General features: G+C 36.4%; 1 long non-coding RNA gene across 1 annotated transcript; it reads left to right on the forward strand.

The window, feature by feature from the left end:
* Positions 1 to 968: 968 nt before the first annotated feature.
* On the forward strand, positions 969 to 4,811 carry LOC114314154 (uncharacterized). The gene is made up of 4 exons (XR_014327748.1): positions 969 to 1,350; positions 2,053 to 2,110; positions 2,219 to 2,236; positions 4,446 to 4,811. It is a non-coding gene; the product is annotated as an uncharacterized LOC114314154 (long non-coding RNA).
* Positions 4,812 to 5,208: the final 397 nt, after the last annotated feature.

Raw genomic sequence — 5,208 nt, forward strand, 5'->3', positions numbered from 1 at the left:
TTATTATGCAAAACGATATCGTTTCATGCTATAAGTGAGAAGCCCTCTTTGTTTTCCCATATTAGTTCTTATTCTGCAAAGCCCTCTTTGGGTTAGACATGAGTACCTATTTAAATGGATTTTTCTACCATCATTGCCACCACTCCAACACCACCACCATCTCTACCGCCATGAATCTATTACCATCGCCGCTACTGTTGCCACCACTCCACCACCACCTCTCCTTCATTTCCATCGCCACAACTGCCACTACTCCATAACCACTATCGTAACTACTCTACTATCGTTGTCACTCCACCATTATTATCACTACTACCACCATCTATCTTCCACCGCTGCCATCGCCACTCTACCACTACCGCCGCCACCATTAACTCTCTTCTACCACCACTGTCACCGCAGCCACTTTACCACCACCTCCATCACCTTTGCACCACCATCGCTACTACTTCACCACTACCACTACTCCACCACCGCCGCCTCTGCCACTACATCACCACCACTACCACCATCACCTCTCCACTACTTCCACCACCACCACTACCACTGCCCCACCATTACCATTACCATCGCCATCGCTACCATTTTTCTTCCACCACCATTGCCTTACTTTACCACTACCGTTGCCGTCACTTCACTTCCATTGCCGCCATTCCACTACCACCACTACTCTTCCACCACCACTACTAGCACTCCACCTCCACCAAACCCATTTAAACCTCTTTACTAAATAGGTGAGTTTGAATCAATTTCGGTTGATTTCAGTTTTCGAAAACTATTTTTCAAGTTTCAATCCTTATTTTTTTAATTTTTAGTGAACTTTTTTAATATTTTAATCATTTTTTTAATTGATTAAAATATTGAAAAATTTTACTAAAATAAAAAATACTAATTAAAAACTCAAAAAATAATTTTCAAAAATAAAAACATATTTTTAATACAAAACCTATTTTAACTCGGTCAAATTCGCTCGTTTGCCACGTCTAAAAAAAAAAAAAAAAAAACTAACAAATTATTCTCAAAATTTCCCCTCCTTTTTTTTCTTCTCTCTTGCTATCTTTTAGTCGTGCTCATCTCTCTCTCTCAACGGCGTAGAGCATCAAAGGCGACAGCGTGCAGCAGCATCTAGCAGCAATAGCATCACTCTCAGTCGCTCATCTCTTTCTCTCTCTCAGCGGCGTCTCTCTCTTTCTCTTTCGTACGCTCACTCAGTCTCAATCGCCTTTCTCTCACTCACTTAGCGGTGTAAAGCAATGAGGTGGCGTAGAGCGACTACGAGTTGCGACAACGAGTAAGGGCAGTGGCAGTAGTATCCCACTCCATCGTCATTTTCTCCAAGTCTTACTGCCCGTATGCTCTCTCTCTCTCTCTCTTTGAAAATGTTGTTAACAATTCGACTTAGCTTTAAAACTAATTCAGGAAACATGGTTGCACCTTTCACACATGAATTCGCCGTAGTATGAAACTTAATTGAAGGGAATTTTAGTTCAATTCAGGTTGCTAGGGCTTCAAATTGGTTCAGATAAGGTTCAAATTCATCAGATTTGACTCAATTTGAAATGATTTTGCAAATTCAAACTCGAATTAGGGCCAAAGGCAGTTTCACGGAGCGAAGAAGTTGTTCTTGTTGGTCCATTATGATGTATAGAGTGCTCACATGATTGTCCATCTTTCTTTGGTTCACCTTTTTCCTTTTATGCAAATGAATCTTGTTCATCTATTGTTTAGGTCAATCAGTATTATTTTGTTATATTCTTGCTGTGAGTTTTTTTCTGCTTATTTTGACACATTCTGTTATACAGTGCTAGAGAAGCTGAGGAGGAATGTTTTTCTAGTAGCCAAGAAAACTCTTCAGTTGGTGTTAACCCACAACTTACCGTGCCACCCCCACCATCAAATGTGTTATAATCACTTTTTCTTTTCGTCTTTTATTTATTGTGCTTCAATTGTTTGCATTATTAACTAGGTGCTTGAATTCCATGTGGACTTCTAAGTTTTTAAGTATCTATATAGATATACTCATGCTTTATACTCTTTTGGTTGTGTTTCTAGTGGGTCTCCACTATTTTGGATTGGAGTTGGTGTTGGTCTCTCTGCACTTTTCTCATGGGTGAGAATTTCGATCACTTACATGCTCTTTATGTAACATTAGTCTTGATTTTTATAATATGCTTCATTTCTTTGCATTTGTTTTGACAACCTGAATATTACATGGCAGGTGGCTACAAACTTAAAGGTGAGTGTCATAAAATCTATCTGGAATTACACTGCAGGTAAATTTTATAGTACCATTTAAATGTTCCTCGGGTTGCAAAATCAATGTCTAGAATGTAAGCATCTCGCCATCATCTCTTCTGGCTCCTTAAAATCAATTTGCTTGTTTGTAATTTTTGCTGTAATGGGAAGAAGAATTATAGAATAAAGGCAATGTTGCAGCCATTGATTATGAATATCAGAGGTTGAAACTTATTTTTTGCTGCTGACATCTGTTCTGTTGATGTCAGCAATTAAAGCTTTTAGGGATTCAATTGTAATCTCCAACCAAAGTATCCTGGTTTAGCACCTAACTTATTATTGATTACATCCATGATGATCACTTAGTGCATAATGAACTTGATTTCACCTAATACATCACCTTTATGCTTTTTATTGAGTTAGAAAATTGAACAAACGAAGTAGCATCCTTTACCTCATATAATAAACCACCTTGTGCCTTTCACGAGTTAGAATTAGCAGATACACAGACATGTGACACGCTATCAAGACAATTTTCAATATGTACATGATATGATACGCTTGGAACATGTTAAAAATATTTTTTAAATAAATTTATTATTTGTCGAAGATGTGATTGGTTTATTCCATGGTAATAATAAATAAATAAATAACAACAACGACATAATACTAATTAAATTAGAAAGCCATATATTCCACAACAAGATTCATTTGAATGTTTTGGCCTCAGGTTTTGTGGATCTTGTAATCGAGTTTGATCTTAAGGTGACTCTTCTCAAAAGTCTTAGACAAGAATTGACAAGCAAGTATCTTATACACATTGATATATATATATATATATATATAGACACACATGTACACAATCATACACATGGATGAGGTTAAGTTGTTGAAGTTTACAAAAGTAGCACAGGACTCCCAATTTGAAAACTAAGTCAAAAAAATGCACTTTTTTAACACTTAAGCTTGAAAATAGGCCATCGGGAGTCAAAATCATGTAACAGCCACGAGAAAGCTCGGGGAACACCTCAAACACTTCGGGAGGGACCAATATAAGTTGTGAAAACTTATGGAACTAGCACGGGACTCTCGGTTTGAAAACTAAATCAACAAATGCACTTTTTTCACACTTAAACTTGAAAATAGGCCATCGGGGGCCAAAATCATTAAACAACCACAAGAAGGCCCGAGGAACACCTCAAACTCCTCGAAAGTGAACATTGTAACTTGTGTAAACTTACAAAACTAGCACGAGAATCCCGGTTTGAAAACTAAGTCTAAAAATACATTTTTCTAACACTTAAGCTTGTAAATAGGCCGTCGGGGGGCCAAAATTGTGTAATAGGCACGGAAAGGACTGTGAAACACCTCAAACACCTTAAAATGGACCAATGTAAGTTGTGGAGACTTACGGAACTAGCACGGGACTCCCAGATTGAAAACTAAGTTAAAAAAATGCACTTTTTCAACTCTTAAGCTTGAAAATAGACCATTGGGAGCCAAAATCGTGAAACAACCAGGAGAAGGCCCGGGAAACACCTCAAACACCTCGGAAGGGACCATTATAACTTGTGTAAACTTACAGAACTTGCACGGGATTCTCGGTTTGAAAACTAAATCTAAAAATACATTTTTCTAACACTTAAGTTTGAAAATAGGCCATCGGGGGCCAAAATCATGTAACAGCCACGAGAAAGCCTAGAGAACACCGCAAACACTTCAGGAAGTTATGAAAACTTACGGAACTCCATGTTTGAAAACTTAGTCCAAAAATGCACTCTTCCAACACTTAAGCTTGAAAATAGGCCAACGGGAGGCCAAAATCATCAAACAACCATGAGAAGGCCCGGGAACACCTCAAACACCTTGGAAGCAACCATTGTAACTTATGTAAACTTACGGAACTAGCACGGGACTCCCAGTTTGAAAACTAAGTCTAAAAATGCATTTTTCGAACACTTAAACTTTTAAATAGGCCATCGGGAGCCAAAATCGTGTAACAGGTACGGGAAGGCCTGTGGAACACCTCAAACACCTCAGGAGAGACCAATGTAAGTTGTGAAAACTTACGAAACTTGCATGGAATTCCCGATTTGAAAACTAAGTCGAAAAATGAATGTTAAATTGTATATTTAATTGATAAGATTATAATTGTCTAACTTGCATTCTTCTTTTTTTTCTTTTTTTTTGTGTGTTTTGTTTTGTTGCAGATTCGAGATTAGATATGGACATGTTTGGTAATTTGGAGAGCAAAAGCTAGCTCATTTTGTGTTTTTGTTCATATTAGCTTACATGTATCTTGGTTACGTTGTAAATTTTATATTTTTGTGGATATTACAGGACATGTTTGGTAATCCGCACTTGATATTATATTTTTGTGGATTTTAGTAGACATGTCTTTTGTGGATATTAGGAGACGTGTTTGGTAATCCGCATGCGGTTGATATTGTATTGTTGTAGATATTAGTAGACATGTCTTTTGTGGATATTATGAGACATGTTTGGTAATTCGCATGCAGTTGATATTGTATTTTTGTGGATATTGTGATGAAATTCAACTGTTGTGTTTATGAAAATGATCAGATTTTTGTATTGATTTGTAATAGATATTTTATTGAACAGGTTATTGAAATGTGCAAGGAATTTTTAGTGAAAAGAAAATTTTTAAATTGAAAATATTACCCCCATTTCAAAAAGATTTAATTATTATTAGCGACGAAAAAAAAATGTCACTATTAGTTTTCAAACAACATGACTAGTAATTTTGTCACTGATGATATAGTACCAAACAAATAATTTCGTCACATTTGCTGAATATTTCGTCGTTAAATTGAAATATTTGGCGACAAAATTTTTTTGTCATTGAAGAATTTTCTTTTGTGCTCATTTTAGTGACAAATTTTTTTGTCACCTTAATCTATATCATTGGTGAGGAAAAATTTCGTCACTAAATCCTATTTGGTGACGAAATAT

The sequence above is a fragment of the Camellia sinensis genome, chromosome 4 (genome assembly GCF_055761805.1).
Source record: "Camellia sinensis isolate YWXY chromosome 4, ASM5576180v1, whole genome shotgun sequence".
Lineage (NCBI taxonomy): Eukaryota > Viridiplantae > Streptophyta > Magnoliopsida > Ericales > Theaceae > Camellia > Camellia sinensis.